Source organism: Saccopteryx leptura, chromosome 9, assembly GCF_036850995.1.
Source record: "Saccopteryx leptura isolate mSacLep1 chromosome 9, mSacLep1_pri_phased_curated, whole genome shotgun sequence".
Taxonomy (NCBI): Eukaryota; Metazoa; Chordata; class Mammalia; order Chiroptera; family Emballonuridae; genus Saccopteryx; species Saccopteryx leptura.
In genome coordinates, this window is record NC_089511.1 from 39859313 (window position 1) to 39885227 (window position 25915).

Consider the following 25915-nt stretch of genomic DNA (forward strand, 5'->3'; position numbering starts at 1 on the left):
CAGCTCAAAAACTGCTCATTGCCTCTGTCTTTAACCAATAGACTAGCTCCTACCCGAAAGCCTCACACTTTATCAATCCATTCCTCACACCACCTCAAAAGTCACCTCCCAAAAAGGCTTGAACATGTCACCCCCAAGCCAAAAGTGTCCAGTGGTACCCTACTGCCCACAGAACATGTCCTATTCTCCACCCGCTCCCCAGGGTCTCAGCTCCTGCTATACACACCACACCCCAGAAAACCATCGTCCTGTTGTCTCCACCAGTAATACACCTCCCACCTCCCAAATTTTACCCAAATGGACCCTTTGGCCAAGGCTATCCCCACACTCCATTTCTGCTACTGAAACAAGCGCTCGGAGCTCCTCTGTTTTGCTTTCCCTTGGCTTCCAGCGCAGACCGGAACCTCAGCATGGACTCACTGTTGTGCCTAGGAGCACTGCCATCCTGTCCACACTGCACCTTCCGGGCTGGGCCACTTCTGTGAGTTGTCATCCCAAGCCCAGCACTGTGTCTGGAACAGAGTCAGTTATTTTCTCCCTGCTCCTGAAATACTCTGATTAGGCCTAGAGAGACCTTATTTTTCAAAACAAAAATGGGGCCATGGCATTCCAAATATGATCTATCAACCAGGGATCTCAATTTAGTACTTGAAAACAGGACATCCTGAGAACTCAGGAATCAATGTCACCGTAATCTTTTTTATTATATTATACTTTATATTATTTATTTATAAAAGAATTATTTAGCATTCCCCACCCAGACCACAGACTCCCTGAGGGCACACACTATGCACTCCACTCTACAACACAGCTCCTTCCACCGTAGATACTTACTATCTCTAATCACAACTCCTGTGGGGCAGCAAGGAGATGACTTAACATTTTCAGATCATCCAGTTTCATTCAAGTCAGAGCTGACTGCTCCTTTTAATGGTAAGTTCCAACAGATATTAAATTAAAATTGCAGGTTTCACACGTGTTCTTAAGTCCTATAAATAATGTAGTTCTTCTCTTTTGTCCTGATTTAAATTCTACAGCTTTAACAGTAGCAGCTCCAAAATTTCTTAGGGAAGACAATTTGTAGGAGAACCAATTTCCTCTCTTAAATCTTCCTTTATGGGGTAAACACAACATATTACATAAACATATGATCAAATGTATGATCACTAAAATGGCGAAGGTGTTTATATTCCCAGTGTACATACTTCAAACAAAACTGAATGAGATGAGAAAATGTCAGCTGTTCTTAACAAAGTAGAGACTGATAGATAACAAACAATCTGGATGAAAAATAAAGGCCCTCAGAGGAACTGGGACTGTCCCCTTTCACAGTCCGACCATGGAAACATGGCAGGAACAAGGATTTGTAATCTCCCAAATCCCCCCATAAAAACACATGGAGCAACTAGGACAGAAAAACCCAAATCCAGGTCAATGTCTGTAACAGGGCTGAGTGATAAGGTGTTCCTAACAAACCCCAAAATCTAAACCAGTAGGGATGGACCAATACAGCTACAAGATCATCACAGCAGAAGCATGCATGAAGCAGGAAAAGAGAAGCAATGTGTCAACTTGAGAACAGTAGCAGAAACTAAGACGTGAGCACAATCCCAGCGTAGACAAATGCAAGAGGAATGCAGTCAAGTCCAGAAGGCCTAGGGCTTCCTGGGCCCCACAAATTTTCAAAACTAATCATCCAAAGTCCTCTTTAGGCCAAAACACTTAAAAGAAAAGACTGGGAACAGAATACAGAATATACAGGACAGGGAAAACAGTGACAAAGGCACATGAAAGTCTAATTAAAGGTGAGAGAGAAAAACAGAGTCAGCAGAATTCAGGAAATTAGCTGCTACAATTTTTTAAAACTTCCTAAGAAACACAGAAAATAGAGCTATAGAACACTAAAATTAGCAAAACTATTTTAAATCAGCCTCCCTTCTAAATATTCAGGAAAACTAATTCCACATAAAAATGAACAGAAAATATTGAGGTCCAATTCATGCAAAGATAATATATTTCAAAACAGAATAAGGAACAAAATAACATCACTATGGAGAGTGAAAACATGTTAGAAAGACATGTATCACCAAAAAGATGAAAATGCTATCCTAATATTTCAAAACACGTTAAAATGCATGAAGGAAATGAGATTATATTATTAACCATAAACCATCCTAAGAAAAGCTCAAAAATGAAGTGAGAGAACTCAGAAAAGATTAGAAATAAAAATAATTTTGGAAATGAAAACTAGAAGGGATCCAAAAGCAAATAAACACAGTAAGTTATCCCTTCAGAAAAACAAAACGAGCCTGACCTGTGGTGGCACAGTGGATAAAGCATTGACCTGGAATGCTGAGCTTGCTGGTTCAAGGCCCCTGGCTTGCCCAGTCGAGGCACATATGTGAAGTAACTACTACAAGTTGATGCTCCCCGCTCCTCCCCTGCCTTTCTCTCTCTCTCTCTCTATCCTTTCTCTGAAATCAATAAAATCTTTTTAAAAAGAAAGAAAAAATGAGAAAAGGAGGAAATTTTTACAAATAAAAAAGAAATGAATTCAAAGAGAAGTAGCAGAGTGATGAAGAAGATCCAACATGTGTGTAACAGGAGACTCTAAAGAAGAAAACCAAAGCGGCGCTCTCTCAGTGTGGTGCACTGTACTGGAAGAGTAGCGGGCAATAGGAGAAACAGTTCTCCTGCGCTTTGGGTGGGAGTAAACCCTAAAGAGCAACAAGCAAGGTAGCTATCAAAATGCTACTGGTCACAGCCTTGACAGTGCCAGTTCCCATTCAGGAATCTTTCCAGCACACAGATGCACATTACTGTGCAAAGATCTATGTACCAAAAACGAACAAACAAAATACACCCAACAACAAAACAAAAAAGCAAGACATTGTTTTTAGCAGGAAAAGAATGGATGCAACCTAAATGTACATCAACAAGAACAGGAAAGTATGGCACAGCCAAATAATGGAATTCCACACAACTGTAAAAGAAGGCGAATATCTCTAAAGACAATCCCCAAGATGAAGCATTACATGAATATAAATGGGGCAGAAGGCATACAACATGCTTTTTAAAAGAAATATACTACATGTGTACAGAATATTGCTGGAACATAAATTATTTTTCACTTTCCACCTTTTCATATTATTTGCATTGTTATCAAGTGCATCTATCACCTTTTCAAAACTAAAAAGAAAAAAGAAAAAAAACACTTTTTTAAGATGGTCAGACAACTAAATATTTAGGCATCAAACTGTGGGGGAAATTCTCAATTCCAACCTCAGGTATATCCAGTAATATTCTCTGAACCTGGTGCCTGTGCTGAACACTGGGAGTTTCTTCAACCTTCATCCTCAGCAACTGCTCCAGGAGAACCTGTCAGGATAAGGAAATAGGTGTCGTGCTATATCTGTATACTCTGTAGATGACATCTAAGTACAGATTAACTTAACAGGTGGTCAGTTTGAAGATCAAAGCTACTCATGCCATAAACTTGGTTCTCTTTTTCTCAAATTAAGAAACAAAGCAAAGATTATATTAAAGAGATACACTGAACTCTGTAATAAAAGCAGCAGTCCTTAGTTAGATAATACCACCCAACTGATCTTTTACTTGATAGATTTAAAATATTTTAGAGTCACAGACTGCTTTCAGAATCTAATAATAATAAAAAAAAATGCCCTTTCCCTAGAAAAGAGCACAGACAAAATTCTGCCAAGCTTCACAGGCTTCACCAGTACCACTGTAAAAGCCCTAATTATAGGGCCATGGGGCCGTCAGAGGAAAGCTGCCCGCCTCTCCTACAGCACACTGTGGCTACTTGACAAAGTTCAAGCCAATAGGACAAGAGCTCAGACATGGTTCATGGTAGCTCCAGTACACTTCATCAAAAGAAAGCTGGCACCTGGCTGTGGCCCTCCTTCTTGTCCTCCTGCTAGACTCCAGGGACGAGGATGGGACAGGAGTCAGAACAACAGAGCAAAGAACAAGAAGAAAGTACCCTGGGGTCCTCACATCCATGGAGCTGCCATGTGTCCTGGACTGCCTGCCCCAGATTTCCTCATAAGAAAGAAAAATAAACAATCACCTGCTTTAAAACAATGTATTTTGTAGTCTGTCACCTACGGCCAAGCTTAACCTGAGTGATACACCCTGAAGCCCATTCCTGATGGCCCTGGATTCACAGTTTCCAGGTTAAATGCCTGTCTCTCAGAAAGGTCTAATGGAAAGTTTTCAAGGGCCTAATTCAAGCCTTTTCCTGGTTTCTGAAAGCTCTTCAAGTGGCTTAAGAAAATATTCCAAACTCACCATAAAATCCTGAATCCTAACCTCTTCCAAATGAGGACACCATACGTTATCCAAGTTGTTTACTCAATATGATTCTGTAGCCAGGATAAAGAGTCATTTAAAAATCTGCTAAGAGTGAAGGTCTGAATAGAAAAAACTAGGGCAAAAAGCCCAAGAAAATTGGAACAGAGCAATGTGGCAGTTGCCATTTTGGCAAATTAAATTTGCCATTTCTCAGAAGTCCTGGAGATAGTCCAGTCTTAACATAATAAAGCAACTGGACTGAGATTAATGTTCAGTAATGTCTCTAATGGCAATGACTAGTTAGAACCCTGCTTTAAAACAACGTATTTTGGAATCTCTCATGTAGCCAATCCTGAAGCCCATTCATGACAACCCTGGACCCACAGATTCCAGGTTAAAGGCCTGTCTCTCAGAAAGGGCTAGTGGAAAGTTTTTAAGGGCCCAATTCAAGCTTTTTACTGGTTTCAAAAAACCTCTGCAAATGGCTTTAAAAAGTATTCCCAATTCACCATAAAATCCTGAACCCTAACCCTCCAAGTACCTGAAGAGAGGATCTTCAAGGCCTGAAAAAACAAGTCCACCAACCAAATCAACAACCTAAGTGCTTAATCTTGGGGAGCAGTAAATGATGGCATGCCTGACTGTAAAACACTGCAGACATCAATGTGAATGACACGGTTTCATTACATGAACCACAATGGAAAGGTCTCCAGAATACTAACAGAAAGGAATAGAAAAGGAAAACTGCCAATCAGGATGTGTATGATCCCTTTCTGCTTTCTAAAAGTTGTATGTATGTGTAGTCACATGTGCATGTGTGTGTAAATACACACCAGATGCCTGAAATAAGACATACTGAACTTAAGTTTACTCAAGAGAAAAGGACTATAGACAACATGAGCTGACCTCCATTCTTGATCCTTCTGGATTTTTTAGTTTTCTATATGTTCATATTTATTTGTCACCTGCAAAATTGTTTTTCTAAAACAAAGTAATAAGTATATAAACTTACAACTCGTGTGCATCCATCACAGACAGCCGGGAACACTTGGGCAGGTATGCCCAAGGCTGTGGGCACAGAACAGCCCTTCCCTGCTCGGTGAATACTTCCCTTCTCCAGGACCACTATGTTATACTTTCTCCTCTCCTTTCCCAATCCCAGCTCCTCTTCCCTCAGTGAGCCACCGACCTTGCTTTCTCTTTCCCATCAGTTCCCTTGAACTTGGCCTCCCCACCTGTGGCTGCTATGGGCACCACCTGGCCTCACTCCTGTCCACAGGCATGCCCTCCCCTCTTCACAGCCAGGGGCCCCCACACTTCAGCAGTTCTGAATCCCTTGCCATCTGTGCCCCAGGTCGTTCCCAATACACACTACACTGCTATTTCCACACCTCCCTTCCTCTGCTCCCTTCAGAACAGAATTCCCCACAGGGTTGCCTGGACATGCTGTCTCCATGCCTCCCCCTCACATCCGCTCTAGAGCTAGCCCAGTCAGACTCTGGCTTTTCCACCCACCTAACTGTCCCCATCAAGCCTGCCCTGCCCACCACAGCACCTGCCCACAGCTCACTCCCGCCTCGTTCACAGCCGGCCTCCCTCCCTCACCTTCCTGGCCTGGCTCTGCTTTCCTAGCCTTGTCTTGCAGAGGTTCTTTAAAGGTTTGCACCTCTCCCTGATATGCAGGGTCCAGGGCCCAATGCGGGACCTCTTCTCAATCATCCTGAAATACCATCTGTGTGCTGATGGCAATATTCACCTTTCAACTCAGACATCACACTTGAACTCCAGATCTACGAAGCAAACAGCCTGCTGGACAGCTCCCCTGGGTGTCTAGTCTCAATTCTAACGTGCCAAACTGAACCCGATACCCAACCCTCAACTAATCTGCTCCTCCCAGACTTTCCATCTCAGTATATGGTAACACCCAGTTACTTAGAACAAAAGCCTTCAGTCCTTGGTTCCTCTCTCTCATGTCCAATCTGTGGGCAAATTCTCTCATGATACTTTTCTGCACACATCTGGAGTCATGTGCTATCCTTTGCCTGGGCCTCCTGCTCTGTCTTTACCCCGTAATTATTACCAATACCTGGTTAAAAAGCTTCCTGGTTCATAAAAATAAAACATGTCAGACTGTCCCTCATCTGTTCAGGGCTCACTGAAGGCTTCCTGTTGACTCAGTATGGCTTTCCCAGAGCTCTAAAGCTAGCTCCTCTCACAGTGTCCCTCAGGTTCTCCTGCTGCTCCTACTCACCCCCTCTAAGGAGGCCTCCCCAGTGCAGCAGGTACACACCCAGCTCAGGGCCTTACACTCTGACATCTGCCTGCCTCTCCACCACCTAATGCCTCTTCCATGATGTGGAATTATGCCCATTCAATTACACCCACCTCTCCTGCTTTATCGAAAAGCACTTACCATCTAACTTATTACATGTGCTAAATGTTCACTTTAAGCCAGTCTCCCCTACTAGAAGATCAGCTCCATCGGGGCGAGAATTTTCATTTTGCTTTCTGCCAAGCACAGGGCTGGCACATGCTGGCTCTCAATGAACACACACATGAATCTAGTGGAGGAGCCCACTGTCGAGTTACATAGCAATGCAGGACCTTGAAGGTCAGCATTTCTACTTTAAAATCATGGATTAGGGTCTTCCAAGTTCTCTGTGTCTATGTTTTGACTTCTATAGGAATGTACCATAATTAAGTCATGAACCTATTTAGTTTATGACTGTGAACTTGATGTGAATGACACTTTCAGTTGTTAACAGTGAAAATACAAAAAGCTGCTCATCTGCTGTCAGGAACAGACACAGCAGCTGTTCATCAGCTGAAATACAGAAACTGCAAATTAATTTTTAATTTTTAAAAAAACTTTTAAGTTTGGACACCCACACAGTAAAACCACAAGGCCATTAAACAGGAATAAAGGAAAGGCTCCTATAACTGAGCAATCAGCTAAGATTCAGCAGTAAAGGTTAAAAAAGAAAACACTGTAGACTATCAGCTCTCACTACATGAAAATGGCAGCAAGGAAAAAAAAGCTTCCCTGTATGGACACTGGGATATTCTCAGTCACTGTGAAAATGACATCACATGGGTCATCTCACTGGGGATATCACAACATATGGAATTTTTTTTCCCATCAGTTTTTTTTTTTTTTACAATTTTTATGGATATTAATATTTTCTTTTTTCTTTTTTCTTTTTTATTTATTTATTCATTTTAGAGAGGAGAGGGAGAGACAGAGAGAGAGAGAGAGAGAGAGAGAGAGAGAGAAGGGGGGGAGGAGCTGGAAGCATCAACTCCCATATGTGCCTTGACCAGGCAAGCCCAGGGTTTTGAACCGGCAACCTCAGCATTTCCAGGTTGACGCTTTATCCACTGTGCCACCACAGGTCAGGCTCCCATCAGTTTTTTAAGGCAGTCTTCATAGAGCTGTTTTTAATACCAACCCTTGAAAGAAGCCCCGATTCTGAATCTGATTTGAACCAGGTGATTTCCACAGGAGGCAGAACAACACGGTCAGGTGTATAACCTCCCAGGGCAGTGACCTGCTGTACTAGAATTTTTTACCAGCCATCAGATACATGCAGCGACTAAAGAGATGCAATCCACACATCCTGGGTAAAAAGATTGGCATACCCCTTATATCATATATTTTAGAGTGGCCTTAGAAGTCATCTAGTGCAAGCCTAACTTCACTTTATAGGTAACAAAAATATAAACTGAGCCCTCGCCAGGTAGTTCAGTTGGTTAGAACATTGTCTCAAGATGCCAAGGCTGCGATTTCAATGCCAGTTAGAGCACATACAAGAATCAACCAATGAATGCATAAGTAAAACAAACTAATGACTCTCTCTCTCCCTCTTCCTCTCTCTCAAATCAATCAAAAAATTTTAAAGACAATTTATATATATGTTCATATATATATATCATATATACACACACATACACATATATAGATTCATATATAAACTGAATGTATTACTCTGAGGGTTAGAAGTATCCACAAACAAGTACAAGAGGGAGACAATCTTAAATACAAGTCTTAGGATGCAATTACACAATAAAGATGATTGGAACAGACAGGAGTGATGGGAAAGAACCACTATCAGCAAGGTCCTACAGCAGGCTCTGCCTCCCTAGATCCTTAAATTTAATGAAGCCCCAAAACCTTGTACTTGTATAAATAGATATATGGTGTTGTGGACTTGACATTCAAGGTTGGGATGGGGGATGGAATGCCATAAAAATCAGAACAGCAATTTCCACTCCCATTTAAGGAAGTAGCATAGTACCTAGTTAAACAGGGAAACCTCCACAAAACTAAAGATCATTCCATTTAGTCAAATCCTTTTGAATATAAAAGTGTAGTAATAAGCCTGACCAGCCGGTGGCACAGTGAATAGAGCATTGGACTGGGAAAGCAAAGGACCCAAGTTCAAAACCCGGAGGTCTCCAGCTTGAGCGCGGGCTCACCAGCTTGAGCACAGGGTCACTGGCTTGGGCATAAGATCATAGATATGATCCCATGGACACTGGCTTGAGCCCAAAGGTCACTGGCTTGAAGCCCAAGGTCTCTGGCTTGATCAAGGGGTCAGTCATTCATTCTGCTGTAGGCCCCGGTCAAGGCACATATGAAAAAGCAATCAATGAACAACTAAGGTGCTGCAATGAAGAACTGATGTTCTCATCACTTTCCTTTCCTGTCTGTCTGTCCCTATCTGTCTCTGTCACACACACAAGAAAAAAGTGTAGTAACCTGACCAGGTGGTGGCATAGTGGATAGAGCATCGGACTGGGACATGGAGGACCCAGGTTCAAAACCCAGAGGTCGCCGGCTTGAGCGCGGGCTCATCTGGTTTGAGCAAGGCTCACCAGCTTGAGCCCAAGGTCGCTGGCTTGAGCAAGGGGTCACTCGGTCTACTGTAGCCCCACCAGTCAAGACACATATGAGGAAGCAATCAATGAAAAACTAAAGTGCCACAACAAAGAATTGATGCTTCTCATCTCTCTCCCTTCCTGTATATCCCTCTCTCTGTCTCTGTGTCTCTGTCTCTCTCTCTCTCTCTCTCTCTCTCTCTCTCTCTCACACACACACACACACACACAAAGTGTAGTAATAAAATAATCAATTAAAAGCCAGTATATGAAGTAAGCAAAGGAACCTATTTTTATAAAATGGAGATTTGGTTGAAAAAGACTCAGTTTACTAATCAGTGTGGGTTTGGAGACTATACAAAGGATGAAATGGGGAAGAAAGAGAAATTTGACTAAATGACTGGTGAGGTACTAGATAAACTAGGAAATTACAATGAGCAAGAAATACTTCTTCCTATGGTTTCCACTTAGGAAAATTATACCATACTCTGTCTCTTCTTTAAGACAGTCCCCACACCCCCAAAAATGCTTAAGTTTAAAAAAAAAAAGGCAGCCCTGGCCAGTTTGCTCAGTGGTAGAGCATCATCCTGGCATGTGGAAGTCCTGGGCTCCATTCCCAGTCAGGGCACACAAGGAGAAGCAACCATCTGCTTCTCTCCCCCACCTTGCCCCCACCTTCGCTATCTCTCTCTTCTCCTCCCACACCTATGGCTCGATTGATTTGAGCACAATGGCCCTGGGCACTGAGGATGGCTCTGTGGAGCTTCTGCCTCAGGTGCTAAAAATAGCTCAGTTGAGAGCATGGGCCCCAGATGGGCAGAGCATTGGCCCCAGACAGAGGTCGCCAGGTGGATCCTGGTCAGGACACATGTGTGAGTCTATCTCTCTCTCTCCCTTCATCTCACTAAAATAACATAAAATAAGAAAAGATCAAACTAGCCTCAGAGGGCAAGTCCTTCCTCCTTACAATTAATATATTTAATTAAATTTGTCACTTTTATTCATGCCTTCCAAGATATATAAACCTCCTCAATATAAACCACAAATGCAGGAAAGAGAAGCTGGATATAAGCTGATCCCACAGCACCCACTGTTCTAATCTACAGACTCCTGGTCAGAGAACCCCCGTTATCATCTTAAAATTATTGAGGCCCTGGCCCTGACCGGTTGGCTCAGTGGTAGAGCGTCGGCCTGGCGTGCGGAAGTTCCAGGTTCAATTCCCGGCCAGGGCACACAGGAGAAGCACCCATCTGCTTCTCCACCCCTCCCCCTCTCCTTCCTCTCTGTCTCTCTCTTCCCCTCCCGCAGCCGAGGCTCCATTGGAGCAAAAGATGGCCCGGGTGCTGGGGATGGCTCTGCCCCAGGCACTAGAGTGGCTCTGGTCGCAACAGAGTAACGCCCCGGATGGGCAGAGCATTGCCTCCTGGTGGGCGTGCCGGGTGGATCCCGGTTGGGCGCATGCGGGAGTCTGTCTGACTGCCTTCCCATTTCCAGCTTCAGAAAAAAAAAAAAAAAAATTAGTGAGGCCCCAAACCCTTGTACTCTTATAGATATATCTATTCACAGTTATCACATTTGACATTAAAAGAGAAAATGTTTGAATATTTCTTTATTCATTTAAAAATTATAAAAACCAATACATTACATATTAACATATAAACATATTTTATGAAAAATAACTATAGTTTCCAAAACAACAAAAGCAGCAAAATCTTAACAAGAAGAGCAACATGGTTTGGCATTTTTACAAATCTCTTTAATGTCAGACTTAACAGAAACCAACTGGATTCTCATATCTGCATCAGCTTTCAATCTGTTGTGATAGATCATTCTGGTTGATGCATATGAAGAAAACCCAACCTCCAACAGAGGTGCTGCTGGGAAAGGGAAGAGTATGTACTTTAATAACCTTCAGATAAATGTAGATATTCTTCTTTAATACAATACCAAAACTCAACAAGTGTTTTATTTTTCCCTAATGGCTTATTGCAATATAGAATCTAAAACTGTATCAGTGAACTTTTTGTACTTTATTACTTCAAAATCCATTGTCTGTCTTGCCCTCTAAAAGGACCTTAACACAGATGTGATTTTGTAGCATCATGCATTTGTCATCTGGAAAATACTAATTCCCTGAATTATGCAGATAATCTAAATATTATTTTATTTTTTATTTTATTGATTTGAGAGAGAGAGGAAGGAAAAGAGAGAAAGAAACATCAATCTGTTTCTGTATGTGCCCTGACCAGCGATCAAACCAACAATTTCTGCATATCAGGGCGACTCTTTAACCAACTGAGCCATAGTCAAGGCTATTTATATTATCAAAAGTATCACATTTGTTCGTATGAACATGGAGCTCATCAGACAGTCTTTAAGTATTAAGAAGCTGTCAAGCATCTAGTAGCAGATACAAAATTTCCAAAATTCCAATTTCACTTGAAAGCTCAAATTTTATCACTGGCAATATTGTCAGTTGCTTTCCTTGAAGTGGCCAGCTAATTTTGTTCATTTAGTAGGAAATATTGGTAGTCTGTCAATTATTTTATGATGATCCATAAAAAAAACAACACAAACAAGTAGCTAGTTCAGCTAGCAACTCAAATAATTGCAGAAGGGCTTGTCCTCAAGAGAATCCTCTAAATCTGAAATGCAGAACAAGTACTTTCCACATACATCCTGTTTTTTCACAAAAAGCATTAAAGAGAGGTATACTCAGGTTGAAATTTAATAAAATGCATTATATTCCCTGCTTCATCAGGACATTCTTAGGTAAAAAAAAACTATTTTTAAATCGCATGGCAGTCAAGAATATAATGGCACAACTTCAGCTTAGTGCCTCAGCCTCAATTGTGCTAAAGCAGCAGCAGTTTTATCACCACTGACCCACCTGCACCATCAATGCAAATGTCAACATGCAAAAAAGGTAATGACCCCTTACCATCATTATGAAAAATTGCTTTGACCTCATAGATCCCCTGGGAAGGTCTCAAGGACACCCCAGGGGTTCTACAGACCACACTTTGACAACTACTGCATTCAGGTACATCTCCAGAAAGAAAACATAAGAACCATGTAAGCACTGATGTGAATTCCAGATATATTCTGCTATAAAATATAAGCCATAAATGTATTTAAAAGCAACTTTTACTTGGTTTATCAACTGCCAAAGATAAATGTAAATATACTACAGAAGCCTGCATATATCTTGCAACAAAAATTTTGGTTTTTACATATATAAAACCCATATTTTAATCCTTTCCTGAGAGCCGCTAAATCACTTACATTGTGAAGTATTTATTCTAATAAAAAAATACTACACTTTCTAAAGATGCAGAAGTCTAATAATGTACAATTGACTGTAGGCTAAAATTCCTTAACCTTATTTTTTAGTTCCAAGAGAAATTTTAATGAGTCTCTGTGAACTTTTACATAATTAATGTTTTTTAAATGAGAGAGAGTGAGAGACACAGGAAGGGAAGAGATGAGAAGCATCATAGTTGTGGCACTTCAGTTGTTCACTGATTGCTTCTCATATGTGCCCCGACCAGGAGGCTCAAGTCAAGCCAGTGACCCTTTGCTCAAGCCAGTGACCTTTGGCCTCAAGCCAGCTCATGGGTATAATCCCACACTCAAACTGGATGAGCCCACACTCAAGCTGGCAAGTTCAGGGTTTTGAACCTGGGACCTCTGCGTCTATCCACTGCACCTCAGCATCTATCCACTGCACCTCATAAAGCCAGGCCACAGTTAATATTAAATGATCTGATTACACTGATTCATACATTATTCAAAAAAATAATCGATGGGCTCACACTGTACATACATATACCCAAATAAATGTTACAAGGGAGGAGAATATAACCGTGCCCTTAAGACGTGCTAATGTAGTAAGTAAAAGAAGTGGAATTTGGGATCTACTGCTTAGCCAGGGCTAAAAACAATACTAGAGGAACACATTCTGAGGCAGCTACCCCAGCCTTGGAAGATCAAGGAAGGCTGCCCAGAAGTGGGGGAAAGCTGAAGGAGTCGGGAGGAGACAGTGCGGGAGCAGAGGGGTCAGACATGCAGGTCTTCTGGCCGGTATCTTGAAAAGTCCATGGTGCAAAATAAACTAGCAGAGGTCTGTTCTTAATTAAACAAGATTAAGGAGACCTGCCCAATGCACTGGGTCCTGGGGATGGGGTGGGGTTCAGCTGTAAAAGAATTTCAGTGGTAATTTAAATACGGATGGTATCTTTAATTACATTGAATTATTGCTCATTTTTTTTAGGTACAGTTATGTAAAAGAATGTCCTTGCTCTTGGGCATAAGTGCTCAAGCATTCAGGGGTGAAATAAGGTAATCTCTGTAACTTACTTTCAAATACAGGAGGGGAAACACAAATATAAAGCAATGTGCCAAGTGTTAACCCTCTGTGCATCTAGATCAGTGGTAGTCAACCTGGTCCCTCCCGCCCACTAGTGGGCGTTCCAGCTTTCATGGTGGGCAGTAGCGGAGCAACCAAAGTATAAATAAAAAGATAGATTTAACAATAGTAAGTTATTTTATAAAGATTTATTCTGCCAAATTTAGCAAAAATCCGACATAAAGTACTTGGTAAGTAATTATTATTATATGCTTTAACTTGCTGTAACTCTGCTTTATAAATTTGATAAAGTAAAGTTACTTCCCTACTTTATAAATCACCATTACTGTGGAACTGGTGGGTGGTTAGAAAATTTTACTACTAACAGAGATACAAAAGTGGGCGGTAGGTATAAAAAGGTTGACTACCCCTGATCTAAATGAAGGATATACACCTGTATATTCACGTACTCTTCCAGCAACTTTGCTCTAGATTAAAGTTAAAAGGAAGTAGCATAAAATCATTGAATTAGTAAAACATGCTCACGCTGGGTCAAGCAGAGCTTGGAGAGTTCCGTGTTGGCAAACACTGCCCTACATCGTGGTGATGCACATTGTTAATAGGGGGTAGAAACTGGGTGTGGGGTACACAAGAACAACCTGTCTTATCTCTGCTATTATCTGTAAATCTCAAATTATTCCAAAATAAAAGATTTAAAATAAGTAAATTTTTAGAAAAAACAAAAATAGTAAAACTCTCCAATCCACTTTGCCTGCCCAGCTACCATCATCAACATCTCTCCCGGCTAAACTTCTAGATCATGTTCTGGAGCCCAAGCCTATAGGCAAACACCGTCTTTTCCCACTCCTTTCTCAATCCCAAACAAAAAATCTGGTTCCCAAACACTGTCAGACTGGAACTTTTCTCCAACGGACCAGAGAAGAACCCTGTAAACCAGGGGTCCCCAAACTAGGGCCCGCGGGCCACATGCGGCCCCCTGAGGCCATTTATCCGGCCCCCGCCGCACTTCCAGAAGGGGCACCTCTTTCATTGGTGGTCAGTGAGAGGAGCATAGTTCCCATTGAAATACTGGTCAGCTTGTTGATTTAAATTTACTTGTTCTTTATTTTAAATATTGTATTTGTTCCCGTTTTGTTTTTTTACTTTAAAATAAGATATGTGCAGTGTGCATAGGGATTTGTTCATAGTTTTTTTTTATAGTCTGGCCCTCCAACGGTCTGAAGGACAGTGAACTGGCCCCCTGTGTAAAAAGTTTGGGGACCTCTGCTGTAAACAATTCCTAACTACTTTTGGCACTGGAATTTCTTTTTCTTCTTCACTCAAATCAGCCAGCCATGTCCTTCCCCCGCTCCTGGGGCCTCGCTCCAGGATCCACCTGAGACCTCTGCCCTCCTCTGAAAGCTCTGTCCCTTACAGAGCATGTTCATCCACCTGGCTCCATGTCAGGTGGGCCACTCCAGCTGCAGTGCAGTGACTAACCAGCATCCTGCAGCTGCCAGTGAGGCCCCTTCCGGGCTTCCAGGAAACAAAGCAGCACAATGGAAGGCACTGTCTCCCAGAGCTGGCTGAAAAATACTTTACGGGACTGACACCCATCCCTCCCAAATCTCTGCTGCCTTGAACTCTCACCCTAGCCCAGTATGTCAAACCACCCTATGCCCATTAGACAAAAGACAATAAAATCTATTCCAACATTTCCAAAGTTGACCTCTTCTCATGTTCCTGTTAGCTCTTTTTCCCCAAAGATATTGCTCAAGGAGATACTATATCCCAACTCATTCCAAGAAAGAACCCTGCAGACTTTAAAACTCTCTCTGCTCTGTTACCTTTAAGTATCCAACCAACACCTGACCTTATTCATATTCACGCTTATTGATTCCAACCTGACTTCCTCCCCTCTTCCACCACACTATGAACTGGCCTCTTCGCAGTCCCTGCTTCCAGTCCCTCTGATGTGTAAGCATCATCTTTCTGAGACATACTCTTAAGTTGAGTCCACCAATCTGGCAGGCTGAGTGTCCCCTTTATCCCTCTCAAAGCCACACATGGCTGAGGTAGGAAACCAATTCCCTATCATCCACCCTGTAAGTTCCAGAATGATTTTTCCAAAGAGGGCTTGTCCTCTCAGAGCGCAGCTCAGAACCTTCCATGGCTGTCCTCTGCTGACAGCATCATATCTAAACTCCTCCAGCCAGGTCTCAAGTCTTTCCTAGTCTGGCTCCCCCTTGCATGTCTGTATATAATCTCATCTTATTCACTCATTGGACAAAGACATTCTAAGCCAACCGTTGGCAAATTATGACACCATGGGCCAAATCTGGCCCTCCATCTGTTTTTGTACAGCCCATGAGCCAAATCAAAAGAAGAGCCATATTTTGAGACGTCAAATTATATGAAACTCAAATTTCAATGTCCACAAATAAAGTTTTATTGGAATACAGCCATGCCCAGCTGTCTGTATACAGTCTATAGCAGCTCTAGCTCCTCTAGTGGCCCAAAGGCTACTTTAATGTAAAACAATTGCCTGTGCCTTGGATCACCAATACCACAAGCACCATGCTGGGCACACAGGAGCCATCCACAAATACTTGTTTAATGAATAAAGTAATGACCTGCAGGTTCAAATGGTCCTGCAAGAACAGATAATCCTGAAACTTGCACTTTGAATCCCTGACAGCTCTTTCAACCCTTTAACTGCAAGGACAAGGACAGTAGAAAACTTGGTTCTAATCATCTTATTTTTTTTTTAAGTTATTTATTTATTTATTCATTTTAGAGAGGAGAGGGAGAGACAGAGAGAGAGAGAGAGAGAGAGAGAGAGGAGAGACAGAGAGGGGGGGATGGAGCTGGAAGCATCAACTCCCATATGTGCCTTGACCAGGCAAGCCCAGGGTTTTGAACCAGCGACCTCAGCATTTCCAGGTCGACGCTTTATCCACTGCGCCACCATAGGTCAGGCTAATCATCTTATTTTTAAAAAGCAACAAAATTAAATATGTATTTAGAGACCACAATTGGTACTCTATCCTACATTTTCACTGCATTTGTACCTCTCTATTTTTTACAGTTAAAATGAAAAATATTCAGAGATGTGAAAATGAATTAGAGATATAAGTCAATTTTTGTACCTCTGCAGGAGAAAGTTATGTTTCAGACATTATATTAATTTTGATAATAATATAAAATCCAATTTTAGCTCACTTTATACTCAAATACCAAATTAGAGGTAAAATTTTAAAGTCATTTTCCCACTGACATATGTTCATATAAGAAATATTGGCCCCAGCCTGACCTCTGGTGGCGCAGTGGATAAAGCGTCAACCTGGAACACTGAGGTCGCAGGTTCAAAACCCTGGGCTTGCCTGGTTAAGGCACATATGGAGAGTTGATGCTTCCTGCTCCTCCACCCCTCTCTATAATGAATAAAATCTTAAAAAAAAAAAAGAAAAGAAATATTGGCCCTAAGAAAATAGGAATTCATACTCAACATTGCAAATTGTCTAAAATCATCTAATGGAATTATACAAGAGAAAAGTCACTTCCTTGTCAGAACTGGAGGGTGTCAAATTTAATGACTATCAAGGACATCTACAGGGACAAGGGGCTGTGGGATTCCACATCCTCAGAGTATGAGCCTTCATGTGGGACTGGTGGGTTCCTCAGAGTAGAAGGGCAAAGTAATTGTGTGTTTTTGCACTTATAACAAGTGTAAACTTTACAACCACAGTCAAGCTTTTAATTAGCAACATGTACCAATTTATTTATTTTTTTTATTATTTTTTTTGTATTTTTCTGAAGCTGGAAACGGGGAGAGACAGTCAGACAGACTCCCGCATGCGCCCGACCGGGATCCACCTGGCACGCCCACCAGGGGCGATGCTCTGCCCACCATGGGGCGATGCTCTGCCCCCCGAGGCGTCGCTCTGCCCCCCGAGGCGTCGCTCTGCCGCGACCAGAGCCACCCTAGCGCCTGGAGCAGAGGCCAAGGAGCCATCCCCAGCGCCCGGGCCATCTTTGCTCCAGTGGAGCCTTGGCTGCGGGAGGGGAAGAGAGAGACAGAGAGGAAGGGGGGGGGGGGTGGAGAAGCAAATGGGCGCTTCTCCTATGTGCCCTGGCCGGGAATCGAACCCGGGTCCCCCGCACGCCAGGCCGACGCTCTACCGCTGAGCCAACCGGCCAAGGTCACATGTACCAATTTAAAACAGCTCTAACCTCCTGTCCAATTCTAAATTTCTAAAATCCTATGATGTAAGTAAGACAGAGATCCCCAAACTACGGCCCGCGGGCCTCATGCAGCCCCCTGTGGCTATTTTTCCGGCCCCCACCACACCTCTGGAAGGGGCACCTCTTTCATTGGTGGTCAGTGAGAGGAGCATAGTTCCCATTGAAACACTGGTCAGTTTGTTGATTTAAATTTACTTGTTCTTTATTTTAAATATTGTATTTGTTCCCGTTTTTTTACTTTAAAATAAGGTATGTGCAGTGTGCATAGGGATTTGTTCATAGTTTTTTTTATAGTCCGGCCCTCCAACAGTCTGAAGGACAGTAAACTGGCCCCCTGTATAAAAAGTTTGGGGGGGCCCTGGCCGGTTGGCTCAGCAGTAGAGCTTCGGCCTAGCGTGTGGAGGACCCGGGTTCGATTCCCGGCCAGGACACACAGGAGAAGCGCCCATTTGCTTCTCCACCCCTCCGCCGCGCCTTCCTCTCTCTCTCTTCCCCTCCCTCAGCCAAGGCTCCATTGGAGCAAAGATGGCCCGGGCGCTGGGGATGGCTCTGTGGCCTCTGCCCCAGGCGCTAGAGTGGCTCTGGTCGCAACATGGCGACGCCCAGGATGGGCAGAGCATCGCCCCCTGGTGGGCAGAGCGTCGCCCCATGGTGGGCATGCCGGGTGGATCCCGGTCGGGCGCATGCGGGAGTCTGTCTGACTGTCTCTCCCTGTTTCCAGCTTCAGAAATATGCAAAAAAAAAAAAAAAAAAGTTTGGGGACCCTGATGTAAGATTATCAGAGACAAAATTTAGACTATATGCAAACTTCTATCAATTATATCAGCACCATTTGAGGTTGGCCCATATAAAAAGATAGAGGACTTGGCAAGTAAAGTTGACAATAATAATAATTATTATAGGAGCTACCATTTATTGAATCCTAAGCACTGTATTAAACATTATCTCATTTAATCTTCCCAAACTTTGTTGTAGGTATGCCCCCATTTCACAGATAGGCTCATCTCTAACCACTCCCCTTATCTGAAACATACATGATGAATATTAAGGGAACATGAGACCAGGGAGCAGTCAAGAAGTGAGGTAGGGGCCCTGGCCAGTTGGCTCAGTGGTAGAGCATCGGCCTGGCGTGCAGGGGTCCCGGGTTTGATTCCCGGCCAAGGCACACAGGAGAGGCGCCCATCTGGTTCTCCACCCCTCCACTTCTCCTTCCTCTCTGTCTCTCTCTTCCCCTCCCACAGCCGAGGTTCCATTGGAGCAAAGATGGCCCGGGCACTGGGGATGGCTCCTTGGCCTCTGCCCCAGGCGCTGGAGTGGCTCTGGTTGCGACAGAGCGGCGCCCCGGAGGGGCAGAGCATCGCCCCCTGGTGGGCGTGCCGGGTGGATCCCAGTCGGGCGCATGCAGGAGTCTGTCTGACTGTCTCTCCCCGTTTCCAGCTTCAGAAAAATGCAAAAAAAAAAAAAAGTGAGGTAGGGAGGAAGCAGAGCACACTCCCAAAAATTCCTCATTTTGTGTCCAGTTAACTAAGCCCACTCCTTAGCCACCTGTTCACGTGTTCTCGTGTCCCTTCCCTGGAGTTTGGGTCCGTGTATCCAACCACCATCTCTCAGCTCCTTCAGAAACTGAAATTATCCTTTCATTGCCCATCTGCTCCTCCTGTTTATTGCCTCCTACTGCAAAGCTTGGGGAGCGCAGTGGTCAGCAGTCCAGGGGTAAATGTCCTAATCTCCTTTGTCCACCTCACAATTTTACAGAAACCAAACCAAACTAGCATATGCCAAAATGTTAAGGGAATTTATAATCCTAAACCAGCAACATAAAAACAATAGAAAGTTAACTCCCTACTTGAACAGTCTAGAACGAGTAACAAAAAAAAGTAACAATGGAAGGTGGCAGATGAAGATTCAGGGACTATTCCAGAGGTTTCTGATCCAAACAAAATATGTCAGGCAAGCACAACCTCTTGGAGGTAGATAGGATAATCAAGGAGAACTAGTTAAATGATCTAAAACAGAAAATGGACAAAAGTCTAGGGAGATGCGGCTAAGGTCATGTGGTGAACCCTGGCTGACCAACCCCGGGCCGTGGCATACATAGTCAAAACAGTATAGTCAATGGGGCCAAATATTCTTGGGAAAAAGTTTATTCATCGAAGTTCAATAAGGAGTCCCCTTTCTTTCACTATAATTAGTAAAATCTGAATTAGATCTGTTGCTTAATAGAGCTGCACCAATGATAAATTACTACTATTGATAATTGTACTGTGGTTATATAAGACAATGTTCTTTTTTTCTTTTTTCTTTTTTAAGATTTTATTTACTGATTTTAGAGAGGAGAAGGAAGGAGGGAAAGAGGGAAGGAGGGAAGGAGGGAGGGAGGGAGGAAGAGAGAGAGAGGAGGAAGAAGCATCAACTCATAGTTGCTTCTCAAATGTGCCTTGACCAGGCAAGCCTAGGGTTTTGAACCAGAAACCTCAGAGTTTCAGGTCGACACTCTATCCACTGTGCCATCACAAGTCAGGTGGCAATGTCCTTGTTTTTAAGAAATAAACTTAAGTATTTAAAGGTAAATAAGTATATTTTAAAGTATTCAGAAAAAAATACACACATACATATAGGTTTAGATGAGGAGCGAGGATAAAGCAAATATAAAAAAAATTTTTTTGCGGGGTGGACAGACAGGAAGGGAGAGAGATGAGAATCATCAATTCTTCATTGTGGAACCTTAGTTTAGTTGTTCATTGATTGCTTTCTCGTATGTGCCTCGACAGAGGGGCTACAGCAGAGCAAGTTACCCTTGCTCAAGCCAGTGACCTTCGGGCTCAAGCCAGTGACCATGGGGTCATGTCTATGATCCCACGCTCAAGCTGGACGAGCGGGCACTCAAGCCAGCAACCTCGAGGTTTCAAACCTGTATCCTCAGCATCCCAGGCCAATGTTCTATCCACTGTACCATGGCCTGGTCAGGCAAATATAAAATATTAACACCTAAGAATCTAGAAGACTATACCATAATTCTTTGTACTAGTATTCTTGAAACTTCTAAGCCTGAAAAAGAAAAACTCAATTCCTATAAAGAAATGTTGAGGGCCCTGGCCGGTTGGCTCAGCGGTAGAGCGTCGGCCTAGCGTGCGGAGGATCTGGGTTCGATTCCCGGCCAGGGCACAAAGGAGAAGCGCCCATTTGCTTCTCCACCCCTCCGCCGCGCCTTCCTTTCTGTCTCTCTCTTCCCCTCCCGCAGCCAAGGCTCCACTGGAGCAAAGATGGCCCGGGCGCTGGGGATGGCTCTGTGGCCTCTGCCTCAGGCGCTAGAGTGGCTCTGGTCGCAACATGGCGACACCCAGGATGGGCAGAGCATCGCCCCCTGGTGGGCAGAGCTTCGCCCCTGGTGGGCGAGCCGGGTGGATCCCGGTCGGGCGCATGCGGGAGTCTGTCTGACTGTCTCTCCCTGTTTCCAGCTTCAGAAAAATGCAAAAAAAAAAAAAGAAATGTTGAAGCTTTTTCTAAATAAAAGGAGGATGGACAGAAGCATTTTCATTTGAAGGTGCCTCTGCCAATGGTAATTATACTTCTGAGAGGCTGCCACTGCCATTTTCTTTCCAAGTAGATTTTCTCAAAATAAACAGTTTCTGACCTACACTATCAGTGCCTTCATCAGATAAATGAGATGGTTCAGTGGATTCCTCCAGATTGCCCTAAATTCTCCAAGTCAGCAGTGAAAGGCATGAATGCTAGGGGCGATTTGAGAGTACGCCCTAAAATGACAGACCTCTGAACAGTGCTTGGCACCAGAAGTGTGCCTTACTATCATCTTACTGTTATTGAACTCCCAACGATGATTTCTTTCTCCAACTTGCATTACTTTTAGTCTAAAGTTTGGGGATTAGCTTGTGAGCCAAATGGGGCTAGGTGTCAGATTTTGTAGTTAAGTTTTATTGAAAAACAGTCATGCCTATTCATGCTTCTACCCACTAAAGGCAGAGTTCAACAGCTGTAACAAAGACACACACCCCCAAAGCCAAAAATATTTAACTGGCCTTTACAGAAAAAGTTTGTTGACTTCTTCCCTAGTGTTTAATGATGTCTGCAGCATCTATAAAATCTTGAAACTGCCTCTTGAGATTGAGGGATAAAGAAATTAAAGACTGCCTGACCCGGCGGTGGCGCAGTGGATAGAGCGTTGGACTGGGATGCGGAAGGACCCAGGTTCGAGACCCCAAGGTTGCCAGCTTGAGTGCCGGCTCATCTGGCTTGAGCAAAAAGCTCACCAGCTTGGACCTAAGGTTGCTGGCTCCAGCAAGGGGTTACTCAGTCTGCTGAAGGCCCATGGTCAAGGCACATACGAGAAAGCAATCAATGAACAACTAAGGTGTCGCAACAAAAAACTGATAATTGATGCTTCTCATCTCTTTCTGTTCCTGTCTGTCTGTCCCTATCTATCCCTCCCTCTCTCTGACTCTCTCTCTGTCTCTGTAAAAAAAAAAAAAAAAAAAAAAAAAAGACAGCCTGACCTGTGGTGGTGCCGTGAAAAAAGCATCGACCTGGAATGCTGAGGATTCTGGTTCAAAACCCTGGGCTTGCCTGGTCAAGATGCATACGGGAAGCAACTACTGGGACTTGGTGCTTCCCGTTCCTTCCCCCAATCTTTCTATCTATCTATCAATCAATAAACCAATAGTCTTAAAAAAAATTAGAGACTGTTACTGGAGAATAGGAATCTTGACCTCCTCAGGGGTGCCTCTGCAATTACAGGAATGTTCAATTACCTCCAGATCTGGACTGGCTCTTCCTGCTCCACCTCCGTTAGCTATAAGGAGCCATTTCTGATTCAGATTATAGAAGACTCACAGGCATCCGAATGAGGCAAAGCAAGCTTACTGAACTCTTGAATGATCCTGGGAGAACCCATGAAACAAGTCAAACTAAAATTTTTATCAACAGCTACCTGTGGAGTGAACCCCAAGCAGTACGTATTTGCTTTCATCTTACTGTACGCTCTTGAGCTTCCTTTCTCAACATAGTATGATTGCATTTTATACAAATTCAAATTATACAAATTTTAATTACACAGATGTAAAATAACAATAAATATAAGGTCTACCGGAAAGTTCTGTCCATTTTTGGAATAAAACAAAATACAAATTTTTCTTACCGTCAATAAACTTTATTAAATAATATAATTGCCATTATTATTAATGATTTCTTGCCAGCGTGAGGGCAATTTGTATATCCCATTTTTGAAACTGTTTTATCTTTTGAAGCGAAAAATTGAACCAGTGTTTGTTTGATATCTTCTTCATTTTTGAATTTTTTGCCCTTCAAAAAATTTTGTAAGAACAAAAACAAGTGATAGTCAGAGGGTGCTAAGTCCGGGGAATATGGTGGATGCGACAGACATGCTTCTGTAGCATTTCTTCCTTGTTGAAATTCGTAAAAATTACAGTGGTGTAAATGAACTTTATCAGTAGCCATGGGTACACTATCGCTTCACACCTAAGACTAACGTGAATCAACTTTGTTTTAGTTAATTTGCTACGTCAGTATGTATACATTAAGTGATAAAAATAGAGGCACACATGCACCAAATAAACATGTGCTCACGTGTCGAAACTTGTTGTGATAGAAATGGACAGAACTTTCCGGTAGACCTTATATTAAGCTCTTATTTTGCAAAAAAACAAAAAGTAAAAAGAAAATTAAATCCCACTGACCAGGCAGTGGCGCAATAGATAGAGCATTGGTATGCAGAGGATCCAGGTTGGAAACCCCGAGGTCATCAGCTTAAGCACAGACTTGAGTGCGGGCTCATCAGATTGAGAGGGGGGTCGCTGGCTTGAGCATGGGATCATAGACATGACCCTACGGTCACTGGCTTGAAGCTCAAGGTCCTTGCCTTGAGCCCAAGGTCGCTGGCAAGAGCAAGGAGTCACTTGGTCTGCTAGCCCTCCCAGTCAAGGCACATATAAGAAAGCAATCAATGAACTAAGGAGCCTCAATGAAGAATTGATGCTTATCTCTCTCCTTTCCTGTCTGTCCCTAGCTGTACCTCTCTGTCTCAAAAAAAAAAGTAAACTGAATCCTGCAAATCTTAAAATGTTTAATTTCGGCCCTGGCAGGTTAGCTCAGCAGTAGAGCATCGGCCCAGCATGTATAAGTACTAGGTTCAATTCCCAGCCAGGGCACACAGGAAAAGTGCCCATCTGCTTCTCCACCCCTCCCCCTCTCCTATCTCTCTGTCTCTCTCTCTTCCCCTCCCGCAGCTAAGGCTCTACTGGAGTAAAGCTGGCCTGGGCACTGAGTATGGCTCCATGGCCTCTGCCTCAGGCACTATAAAGGCTCCAACTGCAACGGAGCAACGACCCAGATGGGCAGAGCATTGCCCCTAGTGGGCATGCCGGGTGGATCCCAGTCAGGCACATGTGGGAGTCTGTCTCTCTGCCTTCCCACTTCTCACTTCAGAAAAATACAAAAAAAAAAAAAAAGTTTAATTTCAAAACCAGAAGGCACCTTTGCCAGCTGGCTCAGTGGATATAGCATCAGCCCAGCATATGGACATCCCAGGTTCAATTGCCAGTCAGGGCAAACAAGAGAAGCAACCATCTGCTTCTCTCCCACTCCCTCTCCCTCTTCTCTCTCTCTTCCCCTCTCACAGCCAGTGGCTTGATTAGTTCAAGCATTGCCCTGGGTCAGTGCATCAGCCTGAGGCAATAAAAATAGCTCAGTTGATTCAAGCATTGGCCCCAGATGGGGGCTGCTGGGTGGATCCCAGTAGGGGTACATGCAACAGTCTGTCTCACTATCTCCCTTCCTCTTAAAAATAAAAATTAAAAAAAAACAAAAAAAAAACAGAAGGCCAACTAGTTGAAATCTTTGTTTGCTCCCTGACAACTGCAACTTTTAAATGGTTAACAGGACAACCAGCCTTCTTTGTCAGTCAGCCTAAATAAGTGGGATGTGAATTATCAATACTTGGCATCTTCAGAGAAGTGGTCCCATCATAAAACCACAGCCCCCAAGACCCATCCCTGGCTCCCACAGATGAGAGTTCCCAGGAGGGCTTGGCAACAGAAGGTCCCAACCTGGCCATGCACCTTCCAATGGAATTGTACTGCTGCACTTCGTGGTGACAGCAGGAACCAGAGCCTGAGTTCTTCCCTACACCATCTACTAAGACTGAGATGCCCGTGACCTTGGCACATTCAGGGTACTTGTAGTTCACACTAACAAAGAAGTGCTCGCAGCACACATACCACATCTTCACTGCTAGTTTATCCAAATCCATGTTTAGTTCAGAAAGTTAACCTTTGCTTCAAGCTACTTGATTTTACACCTTGAGGAAAAAGGAAAAATCACTAGAGACGACAAGCAGCACCTTCTGAAGCACAAAAAGTAAACCTTTATTACTAAAAGGTCTGCCGGTACAGGAAGGGCTCTTGCCCAGTCAGAGGTCTCAGCCTGACTGGCCCAGGGTAGGCCCAGGCTACCCGACAGCATTCCAGCAGAAACAGCCAGGCCTCCAACCCTACCCGGGCCCTTCCAACTTTCATTTTTGGTGCCTTATTTATGTTCAACTATTTAAAATACTAATACAAAACAACTAAGGACAAGGTATTGTGGTCAATTTCCACACATTCAATTCCACTTATCAACTTTTTCCAGTGATTGAACTAAAAAACCTGTTCTCAATTATCTCTACCTTCTCTGGCCTTTTCTGACAGATTTTATTTTCCATGCTGTGCCTTGTAAGCAATCTGATCTGTGGCTTGCCTGTCTGGGGCACCTACACCACTGCCATCCTCCCTACCCAATGTGAGGCTCCTTAAACTTTAAGGCCTAAAGGGACAAAACAAACCTTACTGTCACCCCACCATGGAGGTAGATGATCCAAAACATTTACTCAAATTGGATAGTTCTTAACTATGACTAAACGTGAAAAATACAGAGAAATTAACTCAAAATAGAAACCAATTTCATATGACTTTATTTTGTGCAAACTATCTGCTAGTGGCTTAGGAAATTAATGGTTTCATATTTTAATTCAAGAACATCCACAGGTTTCAAGCAATGAGAGGCTCCAGGCGCTGAAGCCTCCCTCTGCTTCCTCTTAGGAAGCAGTTTGAAGCACTACGA

The 25915-nt window shown here is 43.3% G+C and overlaps 1 protein-coding gene across 7 annotated transcripts in view; it reads right to left on the minus strand.

The window, feature by feature from the left end:
* Nucleotides 1-25915, minus strand: part of BANP (BTG3 associated nuclear protein) — a 164772-nt gene that overhangs the window by 128976 nt on the left and 9881 nt on the right. For 6 of the 7 annotated variants that reach the window (XM_066349225.1, XM_066349226.1, XM_066349224.1 and 3 more), the window contains exon 2: nucleotides 3283-3378. The exons of the other annotated variant lie outside the window; for it this stretch is intronic. The gene's annotated coding sequence lies outside the window, so the exon portion shown is untranslated. The remainder of the gene's footprint in view (nucleotides 1-3282; nucleotides 3379-25915) is intronic. 7 annotated transcript variants of the gene reach the window in all.